This window comes from Carassius auratus, unplaced genomic scaffold (assembly GCF_003368295.1).
Source record: "Carassius auratus strain Wakin unplaced genomic scaffold, ASM336829v1 scaf_tig00025494, whole genome shotgun sequence".
Taxonomy (NCBI): Eukaryota; Metazoa; Chordata; class Actinopteri; order Cypriniformes; family Cyprinidae; genus Carassius; species Carassius auratus.
Window position 1 is genome coordinate 1,564 of NW_020525425.1, and position 22,198 is coordinate 23,761.

Sequence of the window (22,198 nt, forward strand, 5' to 3'; positions counted from 1 at the left end):
ATTAAATTCCTCTGGAGCTTGTTTTCAGTGTTCAGACTTCACTTCTTTATTTGTCTATATCATTTAGTTGTCTTGCACCTGTGTCCTAATTGGATGTTTGGGATGTGCACACCATTTTTGTATTTTTATATATGCGGCTGAAACAGGAAGCCTAGTGCATCCCAAATTTTTCAACATGAACATTATAGTCATTATGGCCTATGGCCTTTAGAAAAATGTTTTTTGAGGCGGTGGGGTAGTACACAAATAGGCCCCTGTGGTGCGGCCTAAGCTTTTGTTCTTAATGGCATTTTTTTCCCTTACATTACTTTTGCTTTTATACTTTAAGTAGTTTTTTAAACCAGTACTTTTACACTTTTACTTGAGTAAAAAGCTTGAGTTGATACTTCAACTTCTACAAAAGTCTTTTTTAAACCCTAGTATCTATACTTCTACTTGAGTAATGAATGCCAGTACTTTTGACACCACTGATGACCACAGAACAAAACTTTTTATATTCTATGAGAGTCTGTACATACTTCTTTAGTGTCTGCCATTAGGATGCTATTGAGTAAATGAGGTCTTTGTTCACAAAGAACCTTTGGATGAGTGAATCGAGGAACACTGGTGACGATGTGAACCAGAAAATAAAAGCAAAGAAATACTTGCCAAACCCAGCATATATTCAAGTAGTTTATTGGTTTTTCACATGGCTCTGGAGAGATGCTGGATTTGAAATCAACCCCCAGCAGCTGTCAAGCCTGTGAAGGGTCCAGAGCACACTCATAAACACACACATGCAAATAACAGCCCTGCTGAACATTGCCTGAGGGAACGGTGACAGACATACAATGACCATTACTTTAACACAGATATACAGGTACAACTGTAATTACAAACAGACTGTCTTAGCCATAGCAAGCTAATTTAGAAGGGTTAGGCAAAATTCATTAATTAATTTTAATTGGTCACACCTACACTCGAGAATTGGAATTGGAATTGAATTTAGAATGAAAGTTTAAAGTTTCATCATCTTCTAAAAAGTGCGGGCATATCCAATGTTTGAGCGAAATACAGTAATTTCAACAGAAATCTATACACAATCAGAAATTTTGAATGAGGGAAAAATATTTCCTCTCAGAGATTTTGTAACAGCTCAATTTGATCATGTGATATTGCAGTGTTTACCACAGAGATGCACTTGCAAATGTAGATGCAAATGTCCACTTTAGTGACACCTCTGCCCCTCAGGAAACACACCAAGAAAATTATATACAGTATATAATGAATATAATGAAATTCAGATACATTTGGCTTTTATAAAAAAAAAAAATAAAGTGGTAATTTATGCTTATATAAAAACATGGCATGTCAAAGCTGGCTATAAAGAGCAGTGTGGGCGGTTACACTCTCAGTCTCCTTATAAATTAGGGGAGGGCAACAGTTTCAAAGGGAGGGGCTAACATAGAGTACAATTACAAACATGCCTTGGCCATCCCAACTGCTCGAAACCTGAACAGAAAAGCTTGGAATCCAGCACAAACAGAGTGGTTCTGACTTCACACTAAGGATGTCATTACTATTTACACAGCTAATAGATGTTTGTAAAAAGCTCCTTTATAATAAGGTTGTTTCATGTTGTTTGAATTTATTTTGAGAAGTATAGGGCAGTGATCCTGAAATCTGGCCCACAAGATCCACTTTCCTACAGAGTTTAGCTCTAACCCTAATCAAACACACCCGAGCATTCCAATCATTGTCTTCAGGATCATTACAAAATCACAAGTAGGTGTGTTTGATCAAGGTTGGAGCTAAACTCTGCAGCGCTTTGGCACTCTAGGGCAACATCTGAGGAACCTGGTGTAGGGTATATTTAAAGCATCCTGGGAAATTAAGTTTTCTATTAAACTATTGTGGTCTAAATTATTGAATTAAAATAAATTAATATAATCTAATGTTTTTGAAAATAACCCCATATGTTGTTGTCTTATGATAATATTTTAAATAGGTAATTCTGTACTTATTTTACACTTTAAAAGATTGTTAACTTTTCTGAATCCGAATGACATATTTAAATGATTGACATTTTTAGAATCATGTTTCAGTTCTGCATTCTGTTTCACATTAGTTAAAATCGACATTAATTCAAATGAATATTGATGAACTGAATTGCTATTTAAAAGGCATTCTAAATTAGATTCCGGCATTATACTGTATATTGTTTACTTCTTAATAATTGGCTTAAAAAGCATGGCACATGTTGAGGGATTGCAGTTGAGGGATTGCAGTTTGTGTGCATGCTCACACACACACACACACACACACACACATACATATATGGGTGATTTGAGTTCAGATCTATCTTGTGACGTTTCCTGATCCCATTACTCTGTTCCCATCATTAGAGCACCTCTTACTGAAAACAGAAACTAAGCTTACTCTTAAGAAAAAGTTAAATCAGGTAATGTACAGTTCATTATGTACTGCAGTGCTTTTCCAGCACACCAAAAAAGCTGGTATAATGGTAACATAACAAATATAACAATCCAAATTGACTTATTCTTCAAAATCAAGTCTGGAAGGCTCAAAAGTTGCAATAAAAGCTGCTAGGGGTGCATCAGAGCAGCACTAGTCAGACGTCACGTCTGTTGAGAAACTCTTTCAGCGCTAAAAGCCCGGCTCACCTCAGTTATCTCTCAAGCCCTGTATACTCACTTAATACCCTCCTCTGTTTCCTGCCCCAGCCTCTGCCTTCTGTCATGCATATCAATGCTGCATGAGAGCTAGAACAGAAGGATCAAGGATTGGGCCGAGCACTGAGGCCTACACAACAGTCGGAATCAATCAAGTCTGCAGGATTACTGCTCCACTGAGTTGTGATCAATAGATCCACAGCACTATCCCCTGCCAGGAGATTGACGGGGGTAAATAAGAGGCTGTTGGCTGATACCCTACCTCTTATGTAGCCCCCCTTCGCTCCGATCTATCATGAATGCCCACACTAAAAGGGAAAACAGGGGAGCGGAGGGCAAGGTTTTGCATTAAGTGGGTAGAGCAGAGGTTCCTCTTTGGTCCAGTGCCTTCACACAATGACCTCAGAAGAGAACAATTATTCCCTTTGTGGCTTTAAAATGTCTCTGTCAGTTGAATAGAGAAAGTGAGGGAGAGCAAAAGAGTGACTGATCGATTGATAGATAGATAGTTTCGGTGATAGAGGGAGAGGAGATGCTGAGATAAGGAACGTCCCTCTTTCAGATTTCTTGAAGTTCAGGATGGAGTGAATCTTGAAATATGAAAATGACACTGAGATGAACAAAGTGGATTTCTAATGAAAAAGCAAAAGGGCTTTTTCATGCTTTGATAACCAACTCAAATGTCAGAGCAGAAATAAAACATTGAGCAAAGAGTTTAAGTGAGTGTGTTTTACAAAGAATGACCAGATGGGGCACTGCTGTAGTTTTGGATGTGCTTACAGAGCAGACAACTCAGCAGTCAGGCTGTTAACACACACACACACACCACCCACACCCACCCACACATATACTGTGCCAGGCCAAACCCCCGTGTTTACAAATCAATTCCTTACATATGTCACATGAAAAATCACCCATATTTCTAACTTTTCCAAAACTATGTTGCAATCCATCGACTGCTATTCATAATTAAACAGTGTGTATTTGGCATATGGCCAGCAAGAAAAAATGCATTACTTGCATTTAGTAGTTCTCAGCTGGTTTTGCATCTTGACTTAACACTGGATATCAAGTAGCAACTCAAAACATTGCTAAACATAACCTTTGTTTATAGTTGTCCTACTCACTAAAAATAAAGATCATAAATCAGGTGGTCTAGCTGATTAAGGATGGTCTCCCTTAATAATAAACATATTAGCAACTGCATAGCACACCCTGGCAATCACATAAATCCTCTTGACAAGTTTTGGCCGAGCTGGTTAGGTTGGTCTTTATTGGTTTTATATGGGTTTTGGATATTTATCAAGTCAGGCTTGGAGACTTGGAAAACCTAGCAAAGAACAATAAACCATTTAATGCTAATTTAATTGTTTTTGTCTTCTCTTTTAGCAGAGTATCTTGGATGAATTGTAATTAATTGTTTAAAATGTTGCTGTATATTCATGAACTTTACTTTGGCATATCCAGTTTTGTTTTATTTTATTCCCCTCTCCAGCATGAATTATGTGTTGTGTTTGTGTTTTCTTTGCATACTCTAGGTTAAGCCTAATTTGGCTTGTTTCTACCTATTGACACATAAAATTAGATACAATTAGAAATGGCCAACCTTAACAAGAAAAGTTGATCATTGTTATTTGGCTATGACTATATGGCTAGTTGGATTTTATCATGTGCTTTTACCATTGCATTATGAGATTTACCAACAACAGCCATCCTAATCTGCCAGGCAGGTTAAGAAAGCAGCCAAACACCTATACTAACTCCACTCCAGCGCGGAGTCTGGGTTGTATGTTCTTTAACTCTAGTGGTTTTGTTCCTGGTTTCACAGTATGTCATGTCATGTTGTCATCTACCTCACGTGTCTAAAGCTTCTACTAAGAGACAGATGGATTGGAAATAAAATACCACACAGTTTGGACTTTTTCGCCTTTAACATCAAAAAACAAAAGACTTGCAAACGTTTTCAATCAAAACATTGAAATTATATGGTTAACTTTGGTTAATCTTCTTCCTCTTGCGATCTGCATAAGAATTGACCTGTTACCACTGTTATTTTAGTACCACTGAGATTCTATTAATGTAAATTGTATTAATATTTAGATTTTTTAGATTTTCATTGCAACTGCAGTTAAAGTTTTAGTTAAAAAATGTGTTTTGTGTCATTGTTTCTAACTTTTTCTTTAATGTCTATAATGTGTGTTTTTTTTAATAATTATATTATAAATTTTAGTTATTTTAGTATAAAGCTAAACAAAATGTCAATGTGAAATATTGCCATGGCAGCTTTCTGAGATAACATAAGTTATTTTATTTATGTTTATTTTGTTTCAAGTAACAAATGTGTTTTTTTTTTTGTTTTTTTTTTTATTACAGTTTACCTGCAAATCACTTTCGGGTCACAACCCAATAGCTGGGATCCACTGGCTTACAGTACATAACCAGCAGACCCAGTACTTATTACAGTGGCATCATTAAACAAGACACGGCACATCTGGCTAATGCTACAGACGACAAGTAAGAGCAAGTCTAACCTCATGAGAGCCATAGATAAAGACTTTAGCAGAGGCACTGACCTCCTGCGTATGGCCTACCTGCGGAACAGCTGCAGTAATGTCCTCAGTCAGGTAATTAGTCTTGCATTAATACACACGCTGTTCTTATCTGCTCTATTAGATGACCATACAGCCATGATGATTTATGCTCCTCTGAACTCTTTCATGCAGCCTGCAGTTTACACAATTATATTGGTGCAAAGCGTTACTCAACAGACCCTTGGGGAAGGCCATGCGAGCCAAGGCAAATGTGTTGCTGACCTTTTGAATATGAAATGGTAGTTTAGTGCAGTTTAAAATGTGCTATGATACTGCCAGGCTTCAAATGAGGACATTAGAGGGGTATTCACTAACAATGAAATGCATTTTTCCTCCACATAGCAAATTCAGTTTATTTCACCTGTGCTTCTCTAAGAAACCCAGTCGCAGTGTTTCATTTTTGAATGAATCTGGGGTTGTGAATTAATCAGTTGGCTGGATGATTTAATGACTCAATCGTAAAGACATATTTCGTCTCTCAAGGAATCAAGGGGTTTGAACGAACAGGCTGAGTGAATGCCTCATTGACTCACACATGAAGACTTGTTTCTGAATGAATCAGGGTTTGAATGAATCAATTGAGTGAATGATTTATCGACTCATAACACCCCAGTAGAAGTCACTTGTCGCCACCTTCTAAAGTAATGATGTAACGTCTCACTAGATTTTAAAGTCTATATTTTAACATTTGTAAAAAAAAAAAAAAAACCTAGAATTTTTATTTTATCAAAATATCATAATTTGATCTTCCACTGCATTCTGCTTTCCAAATCTCAAAATCCAATCAATAACCAAATGAATAGAATCAAACCCCTGACGTACATTTATTTATGCACTGCAGATCTTGTGATGTTTGTGTTCATTGTTTTGAGTCTAGAGGTCAATCTGTCATGTTTGCTCTAAAATATATGATCATGGATTCATGTACATAACATGGCTAAACCATTTAGCTTAATGCACCTGGCTAAATTGGATTGTGGGTGTTTAGTGAACAAAGCAGGTTCTGTACTGAAACCATGTGCAAACCCTTTATGAATTTCCTTTTTTGAAAAAAAGTTTTTAGTCAGGAAGAGGAAGATACAAAATAATACAAACCTTGACGGGTAAATTGTAAAAAAAAACAGGAGGTTAGTGCTCCGCTAACCGCCAAAACATGTTTGTCTAATTCAAACGAGAGACACATAATGTTAAGGATGGACCGGCAAATGCTTGTTAAAAACATCCTGCAGTTACCGTTTTGAGTGTCAAGCAGTAAACAGCGCAGGTAAAGCATTCTGAACATAACACACTCTCAGTGACAGCTGCACTTAATGGCTTTAGTGCAGAAACTTGAGACGCAGCTAATGATGGCCCCAGCACTATTAACTTCACCCATGCTGAAAGATGCATAGATTATTTATGCACAGAAAGATGTGTTGTACTGACATTAATGCAGAAACAAATATATGCCTGCCAAATAGTTGCACGCATGCTACACACTCCAGCACAATGGGTTGAATAATGACAGGATGACAGGCAGAAGAGAAAGGTGTGATTTAATGCAATTCAGGGGTTGCTTTAAATTACATTAATGTAGACTGCACTTTTAAAGGCTGATTCCACTCATTTTGCCCGAATATCTTTCTTCGAAAGGCTTGTTATGTTTTGATGAAGCACAGGCTTTCGCTAGAGTTTGGTTGTAAGCATGTTTTCTGAAAACATTCCTCTGAAAGTTCTCAAAGTGATTGACTTCTCCATCAAACATCCAGTGTAGACCTTTGGAGAAACTGCTCTTTGGAGAAATGAAGCGATATCTACCAACCTATGTGTCTACATTTCAATGGTTGTTTTATATTGGAAAAAGTTATAAAGATGAACTGTGGCAGGCCCTCACACACAGCCTTGGACCCCGCAGTCTGAAACCAGAGTCTTTTCATCTCATGCTATTGACTAAATAGAAGCTCAACCTGTAGGCCAACTGGTACCCCCACCAATGTCTCCCACCTATTAAATTCTTCACCTCTGATGTGCACATGTTTGTCTTTCATTAGCTTTCATCTCTCTCTTTTTATTGAGCTTAACCACCGGCATGAATGTGACTGGCTTTGATGTGATGCTCAGCCCAGAATTAATCCATATTTACCCCACTGCTCATTCCGAGCTAACAAACATTAGCGGTGTTGTTCTTTGATTAGCGCAGGCTGAAGTGAGCAGTGTAAATCTGAAATGTCTGCCTTGACTGCACCAGTGTCTCTCATTCCACTCCCTTTGACATGGATCGGTATATTGTGAACACGGATTCGGCATTAGCAAAGGCCTTGATCTGCTAAACACTGGGGCGCTGATGACTCAATTGCCTGCAACATAATTACAAGGCTTTGCATTTCAGTTATAGTTGTTTATTGCTGTATTACATAGCATGACTAATATGATTTTAGTATCAATTATTTTGTTTATTTACTATCTTTGTCATTGCTGTTAAAAAGCAACTCAGATTCATGAAATATGTGCCTTTGATCTCATTTCTTCAAAATGGTATTATGTTGTTTTTTGAATATTTCACAACATTTTCAAACTTTTAAGAATAAAATGTACAGGGAATGGTGCAAAATTTTGTGTTCAAATTCATCTGAAACAGGTGAACGTGATTCTGAATGGTTTAAGTTGGTTGTTGTAGTGTACAAATCGAGGCAGTTCGCAAATAAAATATCTGTCAGTGGTGCTAAAGGTTAATGATTGTGTTTGAAAATAACATACTGATTATACTAAACCCATATTGTGCCATTTTAGCTTGCTTCTTTGATCTGAAGTCTTTGATCTCTTTTACTGTAACTTGTGTTTCACAGGACACTTACCCAAGAACTCTGCATTTCCAGTGCACTGCAGTACCAGGTGAGCTACTGAGCAAGTTTACCTCAGAAAAGTCATACATATGGAGCTGATTATGTGACGTTTATGTAAAACGTATTATTTCAAACATCATGCACTATAAGTAAAAAAAGTTTTTGAAGTCATAATATATTCCTGTGCAAGGAACTGCACAAAAGTAAGTCTATTAATTGACAGCGTGCCTCTGAAATCGTAATTTGTTTGAAATGGAGTAAAAGTTGTTGGTATTTTACTGCCACTAGTGTTCATTTGAGCTGGAAACTGCAGTGCATTTTACTGGTATGTTTTGTTGGTTGGTCTTTTCCCATTCAGTTCATGTTGCATGCAAGACAGTGTCTTTTAGAGATTGGTGAGAATGTTTACTGTTTTTAGAATGCATTCTGGGAAATCCAATTAGACAATGAAAAACAACTAGGCCTGTGTGTTTTTGAAAGCAAGCTGAAGTGGAATTGTTCTCCTTTACTTTGAGCTGGTCTGCTATGTTGACAGGAGATGGAATGATCAGGGACTTTTTCCGTGATCCCAAAGCATGGTGGTGAGGGGTAGGCATTCCAAGAGGATCTGTGTCAGGTCATCGCTGATGGAGAACACTCTCTTAATGAAAGAGATGTCTTCTTCCTTCACATCATAGATTAAGCTTATCACCAATTCACAGCTGTGTGTTCTTGAATTTTTTATGTTTGGAGACACACTTACATGATATTGTGAAATTATTATGTGCCATATTGTAACGTTTCGGAATTCAGTTAAAATTTGAGGGTAAATTATTTTCAACCGTACATTTTAGTCCTCACAATCAATGCACATGATTTTACATTTTTCATTGATGTAGTCTTTGAATGTCAAGGAACCCAGGCAATGATTAAACTCATTCCCAGCTAATTTCAAATAAAGAATAGTTGGCAAACTGTGACATAAGGGTCATGCACAAAGCCAAACTATTTTTCTATGAACCTCACCAAAAGTAGTTGTTAACAAAGGCTCAGCGCAGGGCCCAAGATTCTTCAAAGTGGCCTTCAGAGATAATTGTTTTCTTTTGTCTTTTAAAGTTACAAAAAGTACAAAGAAGAAAAATCACAGCAATAAAATGATTAATATTTTTAGCCCACAGTGAGAATAGTTAACTAGTTATGTAAATGAGTGGCTGTGACAGAGTCTTATTTGAAGCTGGAGCGTTTGTTGTGGGCTCCCACTGTACTCTCTGCTTTCTCATCACAGTGAGGGACCTTTTAGACATTTCAGTAGGATACTTATCTGAATTATTCATCTTGCTGATCCACAAATGATGTTGCCTTCTCATTTGGGCCTCTTATTTTGTGGTACACAACACTCTTATCTGTTAGAAGACCCAAAATGTATTCTTCTGTTTTAATAAAACACACACATGCACGCACACAGGCATGCACGCACACACACACACACACACACACACACACACACACACACACACACACACACACACACAAACACACACACACACAATGCAATATAATTTTAAGATTGCAAACGTGTGATGATTAAGAGTAAGTTGTTAAGACAAAATCAGTCAGGTGAACCTCAGTAGGCTGTGACTGTAAACAAAAGTGGTTTTAAAGACATGAACATAAAAACTATATATATATAAACATATAAAAAAGGCAGTTATTACTACTACAATGACTTAACATATTTACAATGTTTTTAATTTGTCCTGCTGGTGCATTTTCCCTAAATTTTCCCTATTAATTATAGCCATTTAACATTACAGTATAATTGAAAGCCATTATTTTAAATATTTAATAGGCTCTGAAATATATAACAACTTTTAATTTAAGTGATTTTAAAACAATCTTCACATAAACTATATTTTATATGCATAAATTATAAGGATTCATCTTTATTCAAGCAATAAAAGTTAATCAGCGACTAAAACAATCCAAGGATTTCTCTTTTTCTTTTTTGATCTATGATTTACATCAATGTCAGACTTCAGCAGGTTGCACTTTAAAATCAGCGCTGTCTCTTTAAAACCTGATGAATATGAAGTGGATCTGACACGTCTCTAGGTTACATATGTAACCCTAGTTCCTCGAGGGAATGAGACGCTGCGTCGAAACGCTTTGGGGAACGCGTTTAGCATGAGCGACTCTGAATATGATATCTAATCTGTCTTATAGAAAAGTGTGACGTCATGGGCGAGGTGACGTAAGCAACCAGGAAGCTATAAAGGCACGAGCCGCACAGCTGGCTTCAGCTTCGAGTACCAGCAAGCGCCGGCAGGGGTGCCGGGGGTATGGCCTCGAGACGCAGCGTCTCATTCCCTCGAGGAACTAGGGTTACATACGTAACCTAGAGACGCTCCTCATCAGGAACTCGAGCTGCGTCGAAACGCTTTGGGGAACGAGTACCAACGCTGCCAGACTACCAAACCCCTGCCTAGTGTGTATCCAAAGAGCACTGCTCAAGACGAGGGGAATGAAGTGCCTGAAGTGACTGGCATGTCTAAGCCATATAATCTTTCAAAAGTAGAAAGCGTGGAAACCCCGTAGCATTGCAGATGTCCAGCATGGACGCACCTGCTAGGAAGGCCTTAGAGGCCGCCATACCCAATGTAGAGTGAGCCTTGGCTCCCGACAGCGGGGGACGACCAGAGGGCTCAGAGTGGTGTTGATAGTCTCAACTATCCAACGACTAATAGTCTGCTTAGAAGCAGGGAAACCCCTCTCGGGGGGACCGCAGCATGCAAGCAATTGGTCCATTTTTCTCCACAGGGCAGCTCTGTGGGTTTATGCATCCAGCACTCGAGCTGGACACACACAATTTAGCTTCTCTTGGTCGGGCTCCCGAAAGGGAGGAGGACAGAAGGCCTGCAGCACTACAGGTTGTGGTGTGATAGAGGGCACCTTAGGAACATATCCCGCTCGAGGGTATATGAACACTTTGGTCATGCCAGGTGCAAAATCAAGATAGGTAGGGGCCACTGAGAGGGCCTTTAAATCTCCTACTCTCCCCAGAGAGGTAATGGCCAACAGAAAGGCGGTTTTAAGAGTCAGATGTCTATCTGAGATATCTTGAATTGGTTGAATTGAGATTTGTAAAGAGCCTCTAACACCACACCCAAGTCCCAGGGGGGAACACGAGACCGTACTGGAGGTCTCAGCCTCAGCTCACCGTAGAGGAAACGTGTAACTAGGGGGTGTCTTCCCAGAGACTGGCCATCGAGAAGGGCGTGGTAGGCCACAATAGCCGCCACGTAGACCTTCAACGTGGAGTGGGTCAACCCTGCAGAGAGTCTAGCCTTTAGAAACTCCAGAACTGTACCAACCGGGCAGTTTGCTGGGTCTAACTGGCGGTCTCTGCACCATGAGGTGAAGAGTTTCCACCTCAGGGCGAACAGTTTCCTCGTTGAGGGAGCTCTGGATTGGAGAAGGGTCTCAACAACCTCGGTTGAGAGACTGGCTGCTTACAGTTGTGCCCCCTCAGGGGCCATACCCACAGCTTCCACAACTCCGGGCGAGGGTTAATTATCGTACCCTGCACCTGCGAGAGTAAGTCCGTCCTGATCGGTATCTCCCACGGAGAGCCGTCGAGGAGCGAGACTAGATCTGAGAACCATACTCGGCCCGGCCAGAACGGGGCTACTAACAACAGACGGACCCCGTCCCGGCGTACTCTCGCCAGAACTCCCGGGAGCAGAGTGATAGGGGGAAATGCGTACAGACGAAGCCTTGACCAAGTCTGTACCATGGCGTCCAGTCCCAGAGGAGCTGGATGAACTAGAGAGAACCAAAGGGGGCGTTGCGACATCTCTTGAGATGCAAATAGGTCTACTTGAGCCCTGCCAAATACTCTCCATATCTGCTTCACTACTTCTGGGTGAAGTCTCCATTCCCCGGGCCTCGGCCCCTGCCTCCACAGTATGTCTGCTCCCATATTTTGTTTCCCAGGAATATATACTGCTCTTAATGAGAGGAGTTTGCTCTGGGACCACACCAGGATCTGGTGCGCCAGCTTGTACAAAGGGCGCAAACGCAGACCTCCCTGGTGGTTGATATAAGAGACCACCGATGTGTTGTCGGTGCGCACCAACACATGGTGACCCCTCAGGTCTGGGAGGAAGTGCTTCAGTGCACGATAAACTGCTAGCATTTCTAGACAATTGATATGCCATGTTAGATGGCGATCGCTCCACAGACCATGGGCAGGGTGGCCACTCATGACTGCACCCCAGCCAGTGAGGGATGCGTCAGTCGCTAGTGTTACACGGCAACAAGGAGCTCCCAGCACTGGGCCCTGTTTCAAGAACCAAGGTTTCTTCCACATGTCTAAAGCACGGAGGCAGCACAGCATGACCTTGATAGTGCCAAGTAGATTGCCCCTCGGGGAAAATCCCTTGGTCTTGAGCCACCACTGTAGGGGTCTCATGTACAGCAGGCCAAGAGGTATCACGTTGGATGCAGCTGCTGTTAGACCCAACAATCTCTGAGATTGTTTGTGTAATGAAGGTTCAATCAGAGTAAAGGAAGGAGACCAGAGTCGGCGTACGGGGCTCGTGAAAGGCTTTATTCCAAAACCAAAACAAAACAAATAAACAAACAAACAAGCGCGGCAGGTGCGCGCACTTTCTAACAGCACTTCGGCCACGGATACTGCGTCTGGTTTGCTCGATCGCTCTCCAGCTTCCTGCGCTCACGAGTCCCCGTCTCTCTCTCCTTTCGCCGGCTGTCACGCTCCTTAAATGCGAGTTCCCCACGCCAATCACTGAAACGAGATCCAGGTGTTACTTGTTTCTCACCTGAACCACTTATCGCCGCTCGTCTCTTCACTCGCTCTCCCGTTGCAGACTTCGCTAAACCACGCCTCCGCCACATACCCCCACCGCCCGACTCAGGCCGGGGAGCCATCCGGCCTGCAGCCCCCCCCCCCATTCCTGGAGAGGAAATCGGCCACAGCCATCTGCGCCCCCGGCCTGTGAATCACCTTGAACTTAAATGGCTGTAAAGCTAGATACCAACGGGTGATTCGCGCCCGTCCCAGGAGGTAGTAACGAAGGGTGAGAACCGCCCACCTGATGGCCAAACACTCCTTCTCTATGGTGCTGTACTTAGTCTCTCTCTTGGAGAGCTTCCGACTAATGTACAGCACCGGGCGGTCTTCCCCCCCACCTCCTGGGACAGGACCGCGCCCAGCCCCCTGTCCGATGCGTCGGTCTGCAAAAAAAAGGGGAGAGCAAAGTTAGGAGAGTGCAGGAGCGGCCCGCCACACAGGGCCGCTTTAACTCGGGTAAAGGCCCGTTGGCACGGCTCCGTCCACTGGACCGTATCTGGTACCTCCTTTTTAGTGAGGTCAGTCAACGGGCTGGTGAGGTCCGAATAATGAGGAATAAACCTCCTGTAATATCCCGCCAGCCCCAAGAACTGCCTCACCTCCTTTTTGGTCTTGGGCCTGGGACAGGTTGCAATTGCTGCCGTCTTATCAATTTGGGGACGCACCTGCCCGTGGCCCAAGTGGAAGCCCAGATACTTTACCTCCACCCGCCCAACTGCGCACTTCTTCGGGTTGGCCGTTAGCCCCGCCCGTCTCAGCGCCCTGAGGACCGCCCTCACATGCTCCATATGCCGCCGCCAGTCCCCACTATAGATGATAATATCATCCAGGTAGGCGGCAGCATATGCAGCATGGGGCCGCAGCACTCGATCCATGAGGCGCTGAAACGTAGCCGGGGCCCCGAACAAGCCGAACGGAAGCGTAACAAATTGGTGTAATCCAAACGGCGTGGTGAAGGCGGTCTTTTCTTTGGAAATGGGAGATAAGGGGATCTGCCAATAACCTTTGGTTAAGTCCAATGTCGAATAAAAACGAGCCGTGCCTAACCGATCGAGCAACTCGTCAATCCGCGGCATTGGATAAGCATCAAATTTGGAAATTGCATTCACCCTGCGATAGTCTACACAGAACCGTACCGAGCCGTCCGTTTTGGGCACCAAAACTATCGGGCTCGCCCAATCGCTGTGTGACTCCTCGATTACTCCCATCCCCAGCATAGCCTCTAATTCGGTCTGAACTACCTTTTTTTGTGTTCAGGCAATCTATATGGCCGGCTGCGAATTACGACTCCCGGCTCTGTCTCAATGTGGTGCTGAATCAGGTCCGTACGGCCGGGTAGGGGCGAAAACACGTCTGCAAATTCTACCTGCAACTGCGCGATGTCAGTGAGCTGCGAGGGCGAGAGGTGGTCCCCTCCTAGAGCCAGTGCGAGGGGTTTTCCTTTAATAATCGCCTCTGGCCCGAGATCATCCTCCCCACTCACTACCGTCGCTAGCAACACTGACTCCTCCCCGCTCCATTTTTTAAGGAGGTTGAGGTGGTAGATTTGCCGTGAGTCGCCTCTATCTGTCCGTATTACCTCATAATTGAGATCTCCTATCCGCCGTGTGACCTCAAATGGTCCTTGCCACTTGGCTAACAATTTGGAGCTAGAGGTTGGCAGTAAAACGAGCACTTTATCTCCCGGTGCAAATTCTCGTAGCTTAGTTCCCCGGTTATATAGCTGGCTTTGTCTGCCCTGGGCCTGAAGCAAATTCTCCATAGAGAGCCGCCCCAGTGTATGGAGTTTTGTGCGCAGGTCCAGGACATATTGAATTTCATTTTTGCTATCCGAGTGTCCGTCCTCCCAAGTTTCTCTCAGGACGTCTAGCACCCCCCTGGGCTGACGTCCATAGAGAAGCTCGAAGGGGGAAAACCCCGTGGAGGCTTGGGGGACTTCGCGCACAGCAAATAAGAGGGGTTCTAGCCAACGGTCCCAATTTTTCGCGTCTTCATGTACGAATTTCCGGATCATGGTTTTTAATGTGCGATTAAACCGTTCGACCAGACCGTCCGTTTGTGGGTGATAGACGCTGGTACGCACCGCTTTAATGCCCAATAATCCGTAAAATTCGTTTAACGTGCGCGACATAAACATGGTGCCCTGGTCCGTGAGAATCTCTTTTGGGATTCCCACGCGGGAGATTAAACGAAACAAGGCATCCGCCACACTTTTGGCTGAGATGTTGCGGAGCGCCACTGCTTCTGGATACCGTGTCGCGTAATCCACTAAGACTAACGCGAAACAGTGTCCCCGTGCGGATCGCTCTAACGGCCCGATCAGGTCCATACCAATTCGCTCGAAGGGGACCTGCACTAGAGGAATAGGGCGCAAAGGCGCTTTTGGAACGGCCGGTGGGTTTACCAGCTGACATTCCCGACAAGACGCGCACCACCTGCGCACGTTCTCGTGAATGCCCGGCCAAAAGAATCGGGTCGTTAGACGATTTAGTGTTGCTGCTACTCCTAAGTGCCCTGCCATAGGATTACAATGCGCCGTCCGGAAAAGCATTTCCCGACGGCTCCGCGGTACTAACAGCTGGGTTGTATCTTCATTTGTCTGAGCGTCGTGGGTCACTCGATACAACCTGTCTTTAATAACGGCAAAATACGGGTGGGATAGCGGACGCTCAGGGTGGAGGACCCGCCCATCGATCGAGCGGACCTGCTCGAAGGCATGCTTCAGCGTCTCGTCCTGGGATTGTTCCAGGGGAAAGTCATCGCGGCCGGCAAGGTTTAGCCTCGCCATGCCGCTCGGTTCCCCTGAGACCGCCCCGCTAGGCCCCGGGACAGATTCTCCCACCTGAGCGCTCGCCCCGCCCCCCGGCTGGTTCTTTCCCCCGACGGCACCCGCTGTCAAACACCCTAGTAAATGCTGAAATGCTGGCCAATTCGTCCCCAAAATTAGCGGATGCCGGAGGCGCGGACTAACGGCCACCTCCACACTATGCTTATGGCCCCGAAATTTAATACCTATGGCTTTTAATGGATATTCCCTTATATCCCCGTGCACACACCTCACCTTAACCATGCGGCCCGTATCCAATGCCCCGGATTGTATCAGGCTTTGATGGATGGAGGTCTGGTTACAACCTGAATCCACCAGAGCCTGATAGGTACCCCCCTTAATACTCACGGGTATTTGGTACAGCCCGGCTTGATCGGGGGCAGCCTGCGGGTCGTCCGGGATCCGGACCAGTGTCCCCACCTCCATCATCGGGCACCTGTCCACAAAGTGGCCCGGATCCCCGCAACGCCAGCAGGCTGGCCCGGGTCTCCCCGCTGCCCTAGTGGCGGGAAGTGGCTCAGGGGATTGACGTGGGGAAGCAGTCGGAGTGTCTTCACTCCCCCGTCGCTGGGGAGCGGCCATCCCTCGTGTGGGACCTCGGGCCCCGGCCGCAGGCTCCATCGCCACCCTCCAGCGGGGCGCAGCCCTCGGTGGCCCCACCCAACGGGACCTAGGGAGAGGGAGAGATTTCGGAGTGGGGGGGGAGGGGGAAACAGAGAGAGAGAGAGAGACAGCAGGGAGGGGCTCGCCGACCCCGGAGCACGCCGCCAGCTGATCCTCCGCCAGTTGGATGGCCAGATCCAGCGACGCCGGGCGGTGGCACTGGACCCACTGGGCGGACTTCTTTGGAAGGCGGGAGATGAACTGCTCCAGTACCACCGCGTTGATGATGGATTCGGCATCGCCGTCCCCGGCCAACAGCCATTTGCAGCACGAGTCCCGGAGCTGCTGCGCCAACACAAAGGGTCGGCCCGTCTCGGCCAGCTCCAGTGACCGGAAGCGCTGGCGATTGTTGTTCTGGGCTGAGGCCCACCCTCTGGAGGATGGCTCGTCTGAGGTCGGCGTAGACCAGGAGGTTCGGGACGGGTAGTTGTTGGGCCGCCTTCTGGGCCTCCCCCGACAGCAGAGGGATCACCCGTACGGGCCAGCTGTCCACCGGCCACCCACACGCCTCCGCAGTCCGCTCGAACAAGTCAAGGAAAGCCTCCGGGTCGTCAGTGGGTCCCATCTTGGGGAGTGGCATGTGAGGGGGCGGGGCGCTGGGGGAGGCCGTCCCCGTCCGAGCCTCCCGGTCCAGCAAGCTCCGGACCAGCTCGCGGTCCTCCTGCTGGGCCCGCATCATCGCCTGGAACCGGTGGTCTTGGTCGGCCCGCAGGTCCAGCAGGGCCTGGTGGTGTTCTTGGTGCAGGCCCGCGAGCGATGATATGATGTCCGCAAATGGCGAGGCTGATGTAGCTGACGGAGTCTGCATGGCGAACGCTCTCCTTCCTCCCGGGTTTCGGCACCAGTGTAATGAAGGTTCAATCAGAGTAGAGGAAGGAGACCAGAGTCGGCGTACGGGGCTCGTGAGAGGCTTTATTCCAAAACCAAAACAAAACAAATAAACAAACAAACAAGCGCGGCAGGTGCGCGCACTTTCTAACAGCACTTCGGCCACGGATACTGCGTCTGGTTTGCTCGATCGCTCTCCAGCTTCCTGCGCTCACGAGTCCCCGTCTCTCTCTCCTTTCGCCGGCTGTCGCGCTCCTTAAATGCGAGTTCCCCACGCCAATCACTGAAACGAGATCCAGGTGTTACTTGTTTCTCACCTGAACCACTTATCGCCGCTCGTCTCTTCACTCGCTCTCCCGTTGCAGACTTCGCTAAACCACGCCTCCGCCACAGTTTGACAGTGAGTGATTGGCTTTCTTTGACTCTCTCGACTGAGATGTGGATCGACTCGATACGAGCAGGTGCCTGCATCGCGGTCGAATCCCATACTACGCCTAGATAGGTGGTTCTCTGAACCGGAGAAAGCACACTCTTCTTGGCGTTCAGTCTCAAACCCAGCTCCCCCAAATGTGTGAGAACAATACCTCAATGCCGAGCCTCAACCTGCTCTTGACTTAGCTAAAATCAACCAGTCGTCGATGGGGTTGAGAATGTGGATGCCCTGCATGTGCAAAGGGACCAGAGCCGCGTCTACACATCTTGTGAACATGCGGGGTGAGAGTGCAAGGCCGAAGGGAAGTACTCGATATTGGTAGGCTTCGCCCCCGAAAGCGAACCTAAGAAACTTCCTGTGTTGTGGAAGGATTGAAATGTGGAAGTATGCATCTTTGAGATATATTGTGACAGACCAGTCCTCGGACCTGATCTGATCTACAACATGCTTGATCGTGAGCATTTTGAACTTCAATCTCATAACTGAACGATTTAAGACCCTCAAGTCTATAATCGGACGCAACCCCCCATCCTTCTTTGAAACTGTGAAATACCAGCTGTAGAACCTGGACTCCCTGTCTTGAGACGGGACTACCTCGATGGCCTCCTTCTCTAATAGGGTTTCACTTCCTGTTCCATAACCAGACCCTGCCCGGGGCCGACCATCGTCGGAATGACCCCGTTGAATATTGGCGGTACAGAGCCGAACTGAATACGGTCGCTTTTTCTACTGTGTTCAGGACCCATTGATATACATTTGGCAGTAGTTTTCACGCTGCTAAATAATCTACTAAGGGAATCAGTCCCTCGAGACTGACCTCTGGTGTAATAGGCCCCCGCAGAGGCAGCGAGCGTCTCAGCCCCGCTACGCGCGGGGGCGGAAAATACTGAGAATGATGCTCACTGAGGACCGCTGCGCCCTGGAACACTGGCAGGGTTGGCAGACCGGCCCCCAGAGGGCGCTGAGGCGAGACGGGAAACGTGTAATGCGGTGTACGCCGCTCCACCCCAGTAGGGGCCGCCCTCTGCAGTCGTCACCGAAACGTGTCAGGACTACTTAACCGAGGGCCTCACAGCCTGAAGTACGGCCCTCTGCAAGAAGGCAAGAACCTGCAAGAACCAAACTGTGATGGTTTGGGATGAATACATGTAATGTTACACCACTGGTGTCTACACTAGATGCGAGCGGCATCTATGAAATAAATAAACGCATGTCGCGCTTGGTGTAGACATGGTGTTAGTGATCATCAAAATGTTCAGTTGCTTGTTGTGCTGATTGAAACAAAAGAAAACACACACACACACACACACACACACACACACACACACACACACACACACACACACACACACACACACATAATAATAATAAAAAATGTTTTATCACATCTTGCTTGGTTATGATTTTGAAATTCAAATGCATTTCATTTGGTTTAATTGGCTCACAAATATCTGTCTATAGTTATTTCTACATTCAAAGATCACTGCAAGCCAAAATAATCGAAATTAATTAATTATAGCATAACGGAGGAAGTCTCAGTAACAATACTTTGTTGTTTATCTACTCATACTCTTGAATATGGGAAGCCGAATGGGGGAAAGATCAAAGAGAAAGGCTATAGGGCACTCAAATGTAGTGTTGTTGTCGAACAACGTGTCTTTCTGGAACATTAATTATTTATTGAACTAAAAAATATCCTCAAATATGACTTGTAAAGGGAACCATGTGCGTGAGGAACATTTCTTGGAAAATGCATGTTGGTTTGGCACAAATATGGTGTGCATGTGTTAAATGAGTTAAAAGAAAACCCAGAGAAAACAGTATGTGTGCCACTTGCCTCTGTGTTTTGGTTGGAAGGAAACCGATTAATTTCTTGTGTTTCAAATAGCAAGAACGTATTTTAGAGAGACAAAATGTATACATTTACCTTAACCCACCTAAGAGAGGGTAGAGAGGGGCTAAAGGCCTGATAAATCCATGTCAGAAGGGCCAAAATGATCTATCACCTTATTCAAACAAACAATCTGTTCACTGACACTCTAGGGCAGATGTTGTGTGTATAAGTAGTGTCAGCACAGCTCCCCCAACTTTCATCACTCTTGTCTTATCTCGTCTTTCTGTCTTCTCCTCATGGCATGTTGAACAGTCAGAATATCTCGTTGCCTGACACACATACACTCAGGATCCCTTTCCCATGGTGTTGGAGGTTGTTTAATGCAACTGGAAAAAGAACATATATTTAAGCTTGTAGAAAGGGACATAGATGTTGTTGGTTGAAAGAACACTAAACAAATCTCTTTAATATTTTAAAGGGTTTATATGATGCTGTTTAAAGATCATTATATTGTTTATTTGGAGTAACAGAATATGTTGACATGCTTTTATATATAAAAAAAAAACACATTATTTTTTAAATACTGTACATTATTGTAGGTCTTCTATGCCCCGCCTCTCTCAAACGTGTCATTTTCTACAAAGTTCCTCCTTCCGACAGAACACAGTCTGCTCTGATTGGCCAAGTGACCCAGTGCACTGACACAGTGCATTGTGATTGGACAAACACCGCAAACACTCGTCAGAAATGTAATGTCCCTTTTCCATAATCGCGAGCTTCATCTTTTTAAAATAAATGTAAAGACAGTTAATAGTACGGTGGCTGAGACAGCTCAACACGCTGCAACTTAAGAAAACACATGCAAATTAAAAAAAAAAAATCAGCCAATGAAGAAAACGTCTTCATCAGTTTGACAACACAAGTGTTGCAAATCACCACAACACATGCATATAACAAAACACGCGGCAAATCCTCACAACACATGTATATAACGAAACGAGCTGCAAATCATCACAACAGATGCATATAGCGAAACGGCCTGCAAATAATCACAACGCATGCATATAACTAAACGCACTGCAAATCGTCACAACACATGCAATTAACAAAAGTGCTGCTAATAGCACTGACCACAATGGAAATGTTTCAAGGAGACCTCAAAAAGTATCAGACCCGACTTGGATTTGTTTATCGTGCAGTGGCTACTGGTCAGTGGAGTTGTTGGTGAACTGAAAGCTGAGATTTGTTTTGTTTGTTTTTTAACACCATGAATCCTTTATCTTTTGGTTATTATTTTGGTTATCTTTTTGGTATTTGCAGCGCAGTTGTGTTGTGAGGATTTGCAGTGCGTTTCGCTATATGCATGTGTTGTGAAGTATTTGCAGCGCGTTTCATTGTATGCATGTGTTGTGAGGATTTGCAGTGCGTTTCGCTATATGCATGTGTTGTGCAGAATTTGCAGAGCGTTTCGTTGTATGCATGTGTTGTGATGATTTGCAGTGCGTTTCGCAATATGCATGTGCTGGGATGATTTGAAACACTTGTGTTGTCAAACTGATGAAGATGTTTTCTTCGCTTGCTGATGTTTTATCAATTTGCATGTGTTTTCTTAAGTTGCAGCGTGTTGAGCCACCGTATAATGATGTCCTTAGTTTTACTACCAGTTCAAGCACAAAAGGGAAGCTGCCCACTCTAAGTCTCTCATATTCCTGTCTTATGGGTTTCAATCAATACTCGCTCCCTATAGTCGCCCACAGCAATCTGTTTTAAATGTCAGAGTAGCATGAAATGGTCATTAAATCATATTAAATCAGTGTGATGGACACATGTAGTACACTACTGTATTATAGAAAAGGAAGCTCAACAATTAGAGGACTGAGGCATTAGCTCAGATGATTTGGGCTTTTGATCTGTAATACTTTTTTTGATTCCGGTTCTGTGGTGTAACGTTTTACTATAGAAGTGCCTACTAGGATGTCATTATGGGGTGGACATTTGGATCTGAGGGGTAAGCAAGTGAAGTCATCATGTGAAGAAAAAAATTATATATAATTATACATAAATTATATGAACAAACATTTAGTTGCTTTGATTGAGAAGAAGATAAGTAGATTGAAAACAAGAGTACTGAATATAATATTGTTAACAAAATATGAAGTGAAAAAAAAATTTGCTGTGAGATAATACTGCACAAACAATAGTTTTGAACAGTGAAGATTTCAAAGGATATGATGTTTTGGTATTTTCTCACTAACTAAAATGTTATTAGATGTCATTTTAGTCAGTAAAACTAGCTAACATTATTAATGACATGATAAAATATTGATTAAAGTACTAACACTTTACAAAAAGTCCCATCAGTTAACATTAGGTAATGCATTGACATTAACCAACAATCTGCAATACATTTGTTATAGTATTTATTAATCTTTGTTAGCATTAGTTAATACAAATACAAGTTTTCTGTGTTAATTTATGTTAGTTCAGGTACATTAAGTATTATGAATAGATATAACTTTAATTTAATAACATTGAAATCAACATCAACTAAGAATGTTTAGAAATATTTATTTTTGCTAGTTTGTTAACAAATGTAGTTAACTAATGTTAACAAACAAAGCCTTATTGTAAAGTGTTACAACTAAATATAAAAAGGAAGCATGGATAGTTTTATTT

General features: G+C 44.0%; 1 long non-coding RNA gene across 1 annotated transcript; it reads left to right on the forward strand.

Moving 5' to 3' along the window:
- Window positions 1–1,759: 1,759 nt before the first annotated feature.
- Window positions 1,760–8,781, forward strand: LOC113078356 (uncharacterized). The gene is made up of 4 exons (XR_003281487.1): window positions 1,760–1,846; window positions 5,046–5,296; window positions 8,089–8,134; window positions 8,621–8,781. It is a non-coding gene; the product is annotated as an uncharacterized LOC113078356 (long non-coding RNA).
- Window positions 8,782–22,198: the final 13,417 nt, after the last annotated feature.